Here is a 13068-nt window from a genome sequence, read left to right on the forward strand (position 1 = left end):
AACTAAATGTCCACAGTCAGAGGGAGGGAGACATATAGTGGAAACACCCCCACTAGACAAGGCCTGTCTTGGGTAGAAGTTGAAAGTTCTTCTTGTCCAGAGAAAGATGTTAAGTCATGGACTCTCATGAAGAGGCAGCAGGGGTCAGAGTGCCTCCTCTGAGTAACTAGGTCTGTTCTGGGTCTGTGATGGGAGGGGTCAGAAGAGGCAGCCAGGGTCAGGGCTATAGGCAAAACTGATGATACCATGCCTATGCTGGCCCACTGAGCCTCCTTCTCTTTACCCCCTCACTTCAGTCTGCCTAGGACTGGAGCAAGGGACTGACAAGTTGGCTAGGGCTTGGAAGGCTGGATCCTCTTCTCTTTTAGTCATTTAGTGTTCAGAGAGACAAGACCAGATCCCACCTCTCCAACCTCTGCTCTCTCATATCCCCTAGATCCTCAGGCCTTTATTCCTCCCTTGCTCTGTTATCAACTGATAGATCTCTCCAATGGAGTGTCAGTATCTCTTACCAAGGTAGGAGTTCTTCAACTTTTGCATCATGGACTCCTTGGGCAATCTGGTGAAGCCTCTAGACCCTTTTCCCAAAACCGAGAGAACCTTTCTCAGGACAATTAGCCTCAGATTCCTTCTCTGCAAAATGAGGGCAACATTACTTCCACTGCCTCCCTCCCAGGGTTGTTCTTATAATCAAATAAAAATAACATGTGAAATTTTTTGTAAGGATTCAAGAACTATTGGTGTTATCTATGATTATTGGAAAAGAAACTAATCATACTGAAATATGGTTATCAATTTTTTAAAACATGTTTATGGATCCCAGGTTAAGAACTCCTATTTTAGGGGCCCCATCACAGTGGAACTAATTCCTCTAGTGAGTGTTTCTTGGAAGGGGTTTCCCTCGCATGGTCTGTCTTTCAGCCAGGGTCTCTTACTAAGAGTGTTTCTCAATAGGGGATGCCATTTGACTGAGCCATCATGGAATCTCAGACTTCAAAGGCTATCCCCAAACCTGGTAGAGAACTCTCTCTATTTCATCTCCAACTGTGATCAACTGTGGTGCCTAGAACTGAATTCAGTGTTCCAGAGATGTCCGATGCAGGCAAGACAGTGAGACTCATCTCCCAATTTCCTTATTTTACAGGGAAGGAAACCAAGACTTAGAAGGGAAAGTACTTGCCCAGGTGACACAACAAGTTAGTGTCAGAGCTAGGACATGAACTCAGTTCTCTTAACATGCAGTCCAATGTTCTTATAAGGAGGCCATGACCTCTGACATGCAGGTGATTTCTACCTGGGCGATCTCTCCACTATCTGACTTCAGCCATATCCTAATAAAAAAAAAAAGGAGGGAGGCAGGAAGAGGAGTAGGGTGAGCTAACGGTCTGGAAAAATTGATTTAAATGCTTTATGTGGAGTGGCCTGGGTGATGTGCCTCCTAATTTTCCTGAGGTGAGTCATGGAAACAACTGACCTCATGGCTAATCCATGAGAGGAAGGGCTTCCAGTTATTACTCAGGATGGGCAATGGCCCTTGAAGACCTGAGTTGCTGCGGCCCCTTGTGGACCAAGGCAGAACCAGGCTCTGAGAGGACTAAAGACATCAGAAATCAGAGGTCTTACATCTCCGAGGGCCAACTTTCTTCTGATTCATCCAACCATCAATCAATCCACAAGCTTTTATTGCACACTGTACTAAGCACTCAAGATACAAAGAAAAGCAAAAACAGTGCCTGCCCTCAAGGGGATTATATTATTTTATGGTGCAACTCCTTGATTTTACAGTTGAGGGAACTGAAGCCCGTCTTACAGAACAACAAAGAGTTGTCCTTGATCTCAAGAAAATTCCAGTCCAGTCTGAATATGGTAAATGCAGAGAAGACAATAGACATTGGACCAGAGGTAGGTATATCTCAATGATGATCCCATCATTGTCCTCTGTGAATGGCAGATGTGAGTGCCTGGAGCATCCCTTCTCCCACCTTACCCTGACTCCCACAAAACTGATTTCTTCAGGAAAAGCTACCAGTTTGTTTCTGTCACCCTGGGCTCTGGACCTCAGTATCAGAGATGGCCCTTGCCGAAGGTGAAATGGAAGGTTACCTATCCAGAATGACTGGAGCCAAGGATCCTATCTGCCCCCAAATATCTCCCCAACCTAGTTGAAATCCCCTCTATCCAAGTCCTGTAGGTTAACGCTCCTAGAGATCCTACTTAAAATGCAAATATGTGGGAAGAGGGGAACTGTGAAAAGTTGGGTCAGTGGAAGTGTGCCTCAGTGGGGCTGCCACTTCTGATATTTTTTTTTACCCAAAGATTTTGTCTTTTAAAACTTTTTGAGGGAACTTCTATTACAACTGGAAATTCTTCTTCCATGAAAAACTTTCCCTTCCCTCTCTTTTGATATGGCACCAATATCCCCCTAGTCACTCGGGTTTATAACTTCTTTTGGACTTTTGGATCTTTCCTTTTCCTCACCCCATCTATCCAATAAATCCCCAAATTCTTAAGCCCCTTCTTCCACAGTATATCTAGCATCTGCCCTTTATTCAACCACCACCCTCGTGCAGGCTCTCATCTCTCTCACCTTGATGACTATAATAGCCTCTGAAATACTCTTCCTATATCCAGTCTGTCCCTCTTTCCAATGTATTCTCTTAAAAAGCACCTTTTAAAATATATTTTTATTTTCAGTTCCAAATTCTCTCCCTCCCTCCATCCCAACTTTTTCTTAAATGAAAAAGTTTGACCCACTTCCATTCTACAATGAAGTCATTTCCAGATATAATCTTCATGTCTCTCATATAACAACAACAAAAAGACAGTTAAGCAAACCCAGCTATCACAGGGAGTTAGCACATCTGACAATGTATGTAAAATTCTATACCCATAGTCCGCCACTTCTCTACTGAAAGTAAAGAAGTACATTTCTTCCTTTGTTCTCAGGACTAATGCTGATCACTACAATTACAATCATAGGTCTAGTGCTAGAAGGGACAGAGACCATCAAGTCTAACTCCTTCATTATACAGATGAGGAAACTGAGGCCCCAGGGAAGTAAAGTCATTTGCCAAAGGTCACATAGCATTAGAGGAGAGATCTGAACCCAAGTTCTCTCTCCCCAGAACCAGGATTCTTTCCATGGCACCATGCTGCCTCCATGTACCATTGACTCAAAATTTGGCTTCCTTTTGGTGTCCCTGTCATTTGCAATAATATAATCACTGTACAGATTGAGGTACAATGGCTAAAGAGCTGGACCTGGATTCAGGAAGAACTGAGTTCAAATCTGACCCCGGACATTCAGTAGCTATGTTACACTGGACAAGTCACTTAATCTCTGTCAGCCTCAGTTTCCTCAACTGTAAAATTCAGGTCATAATAGCACCTACTTCCCAGTATTGTTGTTAGGATCAAATGAGATAATATTTGTAAAGAGTTTAGTAAGGTGCTTGGCACACAGTGGGTGTTTAATAAATACTTGCTTGCTTGCTTCCTTACTCTTCCATCACTTTGCTTCAATTTGGACTAATCTTCCTACATTTCTCCAAATTCTTCATATTTGTTGTTTCTTATGGCACAATAATATTATACATTCATGTACCAAAATTTGTTCAGACATTCTCCAATCAATATAGCCCTTGCTTTATTTCTATTTTTTGCTACTAGAAAAAGGGCAGCTGTGAATATTTTGGTGTGTATGAGGACTTTTTGTCTTCGACCTCCTTGGAATATATGACTTGTAGTAGGATCAGGTCTTTGGATCAAAAGGTCTGAACACTCTAGTGACTTTTCTTCCATAATTCCAAGCTATTTTACTGAATGGTTGGGTCAATTCACAGCTTCCTCAATGGGGTGATTTTTGTGCCTCTAGTCCCTCCCATATTGACTATTTCCAATTTTCATCACTTCCTGGGTGTGAAGATGAAATCTTGGAGTTGGCTTAATTTTCATTGCTACTAGTATGGTTGTTTTGGAGCAATCGTTCATGTGATTATTTCATTTCTTCTACTGAAAACTGTTGGTTTCCACCGGCCGCTTCTCAGTTTCCAATCTTTTCTCCACATGGCACCAGAGCTGCCTTCCTAATGCACTGGTCCCATCATGTCACTCTCAGACTCAAGAACATTCTATGTCTCCCTATTGCCTACTAAAGTATAAACTCTTGATCACTCAAGGCTTTCCTCCATCTGCCTTTAACCTACCATATCTGTCTACTGGACCCAGATGGCTCAGTAGGAGAAAGTGAGGCTGGTGACTTTACACAGTCCTCTGTCACTTAAATCCAATTAACTTGCATGTCACAACATTACAACAACCTCTATGAGTAGAGAAGGAGCTTCCCACTAGGGACCAAACTTCCAACTGGGCAACATGGCTTCCTTCCTTTCTTCTTCCCTTCCTTCCTTCCTTCCTTCCTTCCTTCCTTCCTTCCTTCCTTCCTTTCGTCCTTCCTTCTTTCCTGCCTTCCTTCCTGCCTGCCTTCTTTCATTCCTTCCTTTCTGTCTGTTTGTCTTTCTTTCTTTCTTCCCTCCTTTCTTCCTTCCTTCCTTGTTTCCTTTCTTTCTTCCTTTCTTTCTTCTTCCTTTCTTTTGTTCATTCTTTCTTTCTTTTCTTTCTGCTCTCTCTACATAGAGTATCACACCCTTACCTTCCAGTGCTCTGCCCAAAGGGAATGTAAATTTTAATATCTGAAACTTCTTTGTTTTAGTTTTTTCTCTTAAAGACCAGCCTAAACCCCAAATCACTCTGGTCCCAGACCAAGCCCTACTTGGTCACTGTTTGGGCCTTAACCGACTCAGAATGAATGTAAATAACAATTGTTTCTGTTTCGGCCAGAAACTCTGAAGGTCCTCTCATCCCAAATCTATTTTTAAGAGGCCATTCTTTGCCTCATTTTTATTAATCTTTAATCACTGCATGGGTCCTGCCTCAGTCTTAAATACCTTAGCTTGAAAAGGACAAGGTCCCCCACTGCATCCTGAGCCACCTCCAGTTATCCTGATCCATATCTGGCCACTGGACTCAGATAGCTCCAGAGGAGAAAGTGAAGCTGGTGACTTTGCACAGCCCTCTCTCACTTAAATCCAGTTTACTTGCATGTTACAGCACCACTTCCCTGATGTCATGGTCCTCTTCAAGAACAAAGGACAAACAGCAACAACTTTCCTGCCTTATCTCATAGAACTCCCTTTCATAGGCTCTACATTCTAACCCAAATGGATTACTCTCTCCCTTATCTTCCTTTCCCCATTCTCACCTTGTCTTCTGCTACCTCAGTGTACGCCATCCTGCCTAGAATGAACTCTAAAGTCCCCTCTTTCCATTGGTTGATGTCCTCCCTTGATGACACTCTATTCACATGCCATGTCCTCCACAAATATATCTGAATCACTTCTCCCCACCTTCACATCTTGGGTGAAAGTGATCTATTTTTCAAATGTCTCATAGTATCTTGTCTCACCTCTCCTTTTCACTTATCACACTCCATGGAGTCTCATTTACTTGGGAACGTTTCTCCCTTATTGGGGCAGTTTTGAGTGGTGGCTGGAGAAGCAATCTCAGAGCCAGGAAGTTCTGGGCTCTTGTCCTGTTTCTGTCACATACTGGTTGTGGGACTGTGGGAAGGTCACTTAACCCTTTCAGTGCCCCCATGCAACTCGGGAAGACTATAAGGAAGACTATAAGGTGCAGAGAAGATGCCAACCTGCATTGAGAGAGGGAATTTTCTCTATATACATGAAATCTCAGGTCTAGTATATCCCTTCCCCTTTATTATCCTGTAAGGTCTTTGGGAGCAGGGCCTGTGTCATAGCTCTCTTTATAACCCCATCGCCTTGAACAGAACCTTAAACCCAAGAGGTGCTTGATAAGTGTTTGTTGAATTAGTGAATGAATGAATGAATGGCGGGAGGGAGGTAGAGTGGGATAGTATAAAGAATACTCAATTGAGAGTCAGAGGAAGGAAATAACGTGCCTACTATGTGCCAGGCACTGTGATAAGAACGTTACAAGTATCTTGCGTGATCTTCACAACCACCCTGGGAGGTAGGTGTTATTATTATCCCTATTCTACAGTTGAGACAACTGAGGTAGACAGTAACTTTCCCAGGGTCATATAGCTATTTGGATTTGAACTCAGGTTTTCCTGACTCCAGGCCCACAGAAAGATGGAGAAAGGGAGGAAGGGAGTGAAGGAGGTAATGTGGGGGGAGGACATGGAGAAATAAGGGAAAAGATACATGGAAAGCGAAGGAAATGGAGATGGAGGAGGGTCGGACAAATGGAGGAAGAACAGGGCAAAGATGGGAGATGGAGGAGCATGAGGTTTAAAAGATGGAGGAGGGTGATGAAGGTGGGCAAGGGAAATGGAAGTGAAAGAAAATATAGGGAGGCATAGGAGATGGAGGAAGATAAAAGAAGAGATAAATGATAAAAGATAAAAGAGGAGAAAGATGGAAAAGGGGGAGTAAGATAGGGAAGGTGAAAGAAAGATGTGAAGAAAGTGGAAGAGGAGAACCATGGAGATTACTGGTCACTTCTCAAATTTCCAGATGAAGAAGGATGCTCCCCTTTGGCCTCATCGACTCCTGGATCTTAGTGGAAAGTCTCAAGCCCAGCAATAAAGAGGTTGAATTTGGTTTTGTCTGGGACACTGCCTTCCCTCTATGGGGCTGATTAGGTCTCAGAAGCTCCTTTTCTTTCTCTTACTCCTCAGAGTCTTTCCCTCCCTTCTTTCCAAGCCATTTATGTCCCTGAGGGCAGGGACACAGTTTTTCATCTCCGTCTCCTCAGACTTAGAAGATGAAGATTATAAGGCAGCACAATTCATTTGAAAGAGTACTAGATACAGAGATGGGCGTTCAAACCAGCTCTTAGACCTTGGACAAGTCACTTACTTCCGGGTGTTAGCTTCATCACTGACAAAATTCAATAAGCATTATTAAAGCTGTATACCTGGAATTGGGATAGATGTTGGGGATACAAAAACAACAACAAAAAGATTTTAAAAAGAAACTCCTTAGCCTCGGTGAATTTAAATTATACTATAGTGCCTCTGACATATACTATCCTTGTGATTTGAGGTAAGTCACTTAACCTTACTGAACCTTAGTGTCCTAATCTGTAAAATGAGAGACTGGCCTAGATGGAATCTGAGTCTCCTTCCAAATCTGTGGTGGTAAGACCCAATCACTAGTCTCCGCCCCTTGGCTTGTAGTCTAAACTGCTTAGCAATATGGTCCTTGGGCTCAAAACCTGAATTATTAGTTCTTTCTCTTTCTTTCCTTCTCTCCCTCCTTCCTTCCTTTCTTGCTTCCCTCCATCCATCCTTCCCTCCCTCCTTCCTTCCTTCCTTCTTCCCCCACCCCTTCTCTTTCCTATCCCTGGCATCATCCTTGGCTATGAGACCCACACCCTCTCTTTTCTCCCTCTGTCAGAAGGCCTTGTGCATCTTTGTCAAAGGGGAAAAGAGAATAGACAAAAATATCAAGATAAAAGGATATGAGTGGTCAGAAGAAAACTTTCCAACCCAGGCTAGGTGGCCCTCAGCTTCATGATCTGTTCCATCTAGTTAAAGGTTCCTAAGTCAAGTTCCCAACCTCTGCCAGGTCCCAAAGCCCCAAGCTTGTGAATCCTGCTCCTTTCCCAACTAAGAATGGCCTGCCTGAAAGTAACCTATGCAGCTAGATAGTGTAGGAGATGGAGACTGGGTCCAAAATCGGTCTCAAACACTTACTAACTTTATCTACCTCAGTTTCCTCTTCTGTAAAATAGAGACAATAACAGTACCTACCTCACAGGGGTGTTGAGAGGATCAAATAAGAAAAGATTTTGGAAGTTATCTACAAATCTTAAAGTGCTCAATAAATGTTAGCTATTATCATTATGCATTAAAAATCCACCAGGCAGGTGACTCCCCCTTTCCTTCTGCCCAAGGAAGTAATGACCTGGTTTTTTTATCCTGTCTTTCTCACAGTCAATTCTCTTTCCCTTTAGTGGGATTCAAAAGACTCCTGCCATATCTTTCAAACCCCTAGAATGAATCAGTCTGGAGTCCTACTTCCCCCTCTCTCCACTTTGTCCATCCCCCAGGGAAAGGTGTCCCGTCCACCAGGAACAAAGCTGTAAACAGGAATTTTTCGTCCCGAGGTGAAAACAGTTGAGGAGGTGGAGTTGGGGTCTTAAAGGACATGGGTGCTGATAAGCCAGCAGAGAAGGCAGTCCAGCCCAGGGACAGGAGACCTGGGTAGCTGTGCCTTGTGATGGCTCAAGTCATCAAGGTGAGGCACAGACCAGCAGTTGCTCTGTGTGTGTGTGTGTGTGTGTATGTACACACATATATATGTATGTATATATACAAATATACAGATATGTATATATAAATATACATATATGTCTATACATATATATATGTGTGTATATATATATATATATTTTTTTTCTACCTTACTGTAGAAAGGAAGAATGCCCCCTGGATGTGGCATGTTGGACCAAAATCCTGTTCACTCCTTACTAGTTATGGCTCTGTCTAGGAGTCTGTAGCTCAAATTCCCACAAACACCTCCAAGAGACCACAAAGGTCACTGTTTCTGTATTAAGGAGGCTGGGCAGTGTCATCACCGAGGGTAGGATGCTTGTACTCAGCCTGGAAGTTGGGGGCTCTGTGGGAAGCACCCATGAGCTGCCTGCCCCTCTCTGTTGGGAGATCCCAAGCAGGGGCAGAATGAGGAGGAGGTAGCAGGGCAAGCTGCTGGCCATCAGGAGCTGTCAACAGGCTCTACAAATCTCCCCCACCATCTGGGCCTTATCAAACAAACAGCATTTTTTCCTGCATTAATCTCTGCTGGTCGAGCCCAGCTTTCATTTCAAAAGGCTCCGCATTTTATCCACCCCTCCAGTCCCCATGTCCCCCCAGAACCCCCTCTTAAAAGAAAAAGGATAAGTATTGCTCCTTTCCTCCAGGGCTCAGCCCGAAAGCTGCAGCTGGTGCAGGAGGCAGCTTTGAAATTAGAGTATGGCCCCAGACGCTGACATGCTTGCTGGGGGTAGCTGGCAGTGAGGGGGCAGTGCTAATTAATGAGTTGGTTTCTGAGGTGATGGGATGGGTGAGGAATGGTAAACCTCTTCTTCCTCCCCTTCAGGGAGTCCCAATACTGACCATCACTGACACCCTAGGGCTTCTTTCCTTACTGATCATCACTGGCTGCCCTGAGGTCCCTTCACTAGCCATCAGCTACTGTACAACTATACTGTACTGTGCTCCTTAACTCACCACCTCTAACCTCGTGGGCATCAGATCAGAGGGAGGAGTGTTACTGACAATTACAGACTTTCCCAGGGCATCCTTATAGACCATCAGTGGTCAATTTAGTGTCTCCTCCTTGACCATCCTGGAATCAGTGGGATCAGCTGGGATCTACTCACTGACAGTCACTGACCACCCTGACTCCTCTAACTTTTGATCACAGACAATCATCACTGGCCATCAGGAGACCATCTTGTGATATAAAATTTACTGACCATCACTGACTGCCTGTGATCTCCTAACTGACTGCTGGTCATATACTGGAAGAATTGACAAATATGATTGCTGAACTGCTATCAATGATCTTGGAAAGATCATAGAGAAAAGGGGATGCTACAGAACTGGAAAAGAGCAATCTCCCTAATTTTTTAAGGGAAGATAGTGGAATGTTCAAATTGTAGACCCATGACCTTGACTTTGAGTATTGGCAAAATTCTAAAATGTATTATTAAAGGGAATGGTTGGTGAACATCTAGAAAAAGAAAAACCATGAGGTAGAAGGGCGGTAGGTTAAGATTGTCAGGAGAAGGATGTACATCTTTCCCATTGTACACATACGCCAAGTGTCAGCAATCCCCTGACCAATTGTTTCTACTTGCTCAAAGAATCCAAGTCAGTTCCCTCTAAAGTTTAGGTCAAAGCCCTGATTACCCCATCCTAGTTTTTACTCTGAATAGATAAATTAAGGGGAATGCTACAGACATGGTTAGTGCATCTAGATTTCAGCAAAATGTTTAACAGATTCTCTCATGTTGTCCTTGAGGAAAAGAGGGAGAGATGGACTGAGTGATAATATAGTTAAGCAGATTCAGAACTGGTTGAATGATCAGATGCAAAGAGAAATCTTTAATATACAGATTCCAATCAAGAGGGTGGTCCTCATAGAACGTCCCAGGTATCTGTCCCTCTTTGGTCCTGAGTTGTTCAATCTTTTTTGTCAATGAATTGGATGAAGGAATGTTTATAAAATTGCATATGACACTGAACTGAGAGGTAGAGCAAATGCTTTAGATGACAAAATTACGATAGGAAAGGACCTTGATAGGTGAGAATATTGGGCTGAATCTAATGAGATATAATCTAATAGGGATAAATGTAAATTGGATGAATTAAATGGGTTAAAAATAACACAAATATAGAATAAGAGAGGCATGGCTAGACAATGATTCATCAGGAGTTTTAGTGAATGGCCAACTCAATCATAGGCAAAAGGATGGGAGAGCAGACCAGAAAAGCTTATGCAATCTTTGACTGCATTAAGAGAGGTGTAATGTTCAGAACAATTGGAACAATAATCTGTCTGTCCTTTGCTTAACTGCCAATCCAAATCCAATTCCTGGTCCCTAGCCCCCTTGACCTATCTGCCATACTGGACTTGGTTGGCCACCCTCCCCTCCTGGATATTCTATCCTATGCCATATCCTATGGGTTTTGTGATACTGCTATCTCTCGGTTCTTTTCCTAGCTGTTTAGTTGCACCTTCTCGGTCTCCCTCGCTGGATCACCATAAAAGTCCTGGTGTGTACTCCAAGGATCTATCACAGGTCCTCTTCTCTCTCTACACCTTCTTTCTTGTGATCTCACTAATGAATTCAACTATCATTTTCATGAAGGTTTCTCCTTGATCTATGTATCCAGCCCTAGTCTCTTCGGAGTTGCCAATAGGCACCAATTACCTATTGGACATTTCAAACTACATATCCCAGAGACATCTCAAACTCAACATTTCCAACCTATCCCTCTGCTAAACTCTTCTATTTCTGTGAAGGGCTTGTCCAGTCAACAAAATTCACAACCTTAGAGTCATCCTTTATTCTTCCTTTTTCCTCACTATCTATATTTAATCAGTTGCAAAATCCTCTCCCTTCTATTTCCACATTATCCCTTTCTTTTAAATCTCAAACATTCATAACACTTTCACTACAAAAGGTTCTTCTGAAAATTCTGTAAATGTAAATGCTACGACTGTTACCCTTTTCCCTGAATTCTGCTCTTTCTACTTTTGCTCCCACTCTTTCCTTGGCTTCCCATCCCCACAACTGAGTAGCTGCAGAAAGATGTTAGATACTTTACCTTACACAGTATAGTTATGGTTGGCACATTCCGATCTATTCCTGCACCCTTGTTTGAGAGGCAGCTTTGCAGAGTGGAAAGAGAACCATGCCAAGGTTCAAAGGGTACAAGGTTTGGGTCCTAGCAGCATCACTTTCTAGTTGGGTGATACTGAGCAACTCATACCATCTCTCTGGGCCTCACTTTCTGCATCTGCCAAATGGGAATAATAATTTTTTCCCCATCACCCTCAAGGGTTATTGTGAGATTCCAATGGGATAATGGATATGAAAGCACTATAAAGCACTATATAAATGTGCATTGTTGTCAATGATATTACTAGACTGTCAAGCACTGTACAAATGCAAGGAATTAACATGTTGTCTCCAGATGAGGATCCTGCACCTTGATAGACATTGAATTGGTGAATGAGGAAGGTGAAGCTGAAAGGGGTTAAAACTCAATTCAATTTCTTTAAATTCAACAATCATTTATTAAGCATTTAAGAGGTACCAACTCGAAGGTCTTGTGATGTAGTGGACTGAGAGTTGGCTTAGGAGCTAGGATGATTTGGGTTAAAGTCCTTTCTCTGGCGCATACTGGCTATGTGACCCTGGGTAAGTTACTTAACCTTTAAGCGTCTCAGGTGACTTTCTCTAAACCTATTAAATAGCAAAAAAGATATTGATTTGCTTTGGTAGAGGGTCTCCCTTACCAGGAGGAGGTCTGGTTTTTAAAAAGTGTTTGGTACAGGGGATATAAAGACAAAAAGGATAGTCTTTGCCCTCAAGGTGCCTACATTTTATAAGCACATAGTAGGCACTTAATAAATGCTTATTGACTAACTGGTATAAACGTGAGTTATATCACGCAACATTGTTTGGATGGCTTGAGCCATGGATTGCTCATAAATAGAGTGTTTTCCTCTCCAAGGTCAGTAATTACTTGAGCTGATGTGAACTATTTGGTCATCGTAGGACCATGGAAAGGGCAGTGAATTTGGAACCAAAGGCTCTGGGTTAAAATCTCACATCTGCCATTTACCAGCTGTGTGACCTTTGACAATTGCTTAGCCTCTTGCAGTCTTAGTAAAATGAGTAAAATCTATGAAGGAGTTAGATGATTTGGTCTTTGAGGTTCCTTCCAACTGGGTAGCCATTGTGTGTTAGGCTCTGTACATGTAGTTTCCCTCCAATAGAGTATAAGCCCCCTGAGGGCAGCTAGGTGGCACCATAATGCACAGAATTCTGGGCCTGGAGTCAAGAAGACTCATCTTCTTGAGTTTAAATCTGGCCTCAGACACTTAGTAGCTGTGTGACCCTGGGCAAGTCACTTAACCATTTTTACCTCCATTTCTTCATCTGTAAAATGAATTGGAGAGAAAAATGTCAAACCACTCTAGCATCTCTGCCAAGAAAATGCCAAGTTTTCAGTCAGACATAACTGAAAACGACTGAACAACAACAAAAAATGAAATGGTAGCTTCAGCTCTATTTTCCAAAAGAGTTGGGGTCAGGAAGACTAAATAAGGTAATGAGGAACAGGAGGAGTGACCAACAGAGACTCTGAGAAGGTCTCCAGGCTCCATCTTTAAAGCTGAGCTCTCAGTATCCCCCAAAAACCCACTCATTGGGAGGGCAAGGAGTGATTTTCCTCATTTTAACTGATCAAAGAAAGCCATTGCATTTTTTTATTCCAATGCCTTCTTG

This window comes from Trichosurus vulpecula, chromosome 6, assembly GCF_011100635.1.
Source record: "Trichosurus vulpecula isolate mTriVul1 chromosome 6, mTriVul1.pri, whole genome shotgun sequence".
Taxonomy (NCBI): Eukaryota; Metazoa; Chordata; class Mammalia; order Diprotodontia; family Phalangeridae; genus Trichosurus; species Trichosurus vulpecula.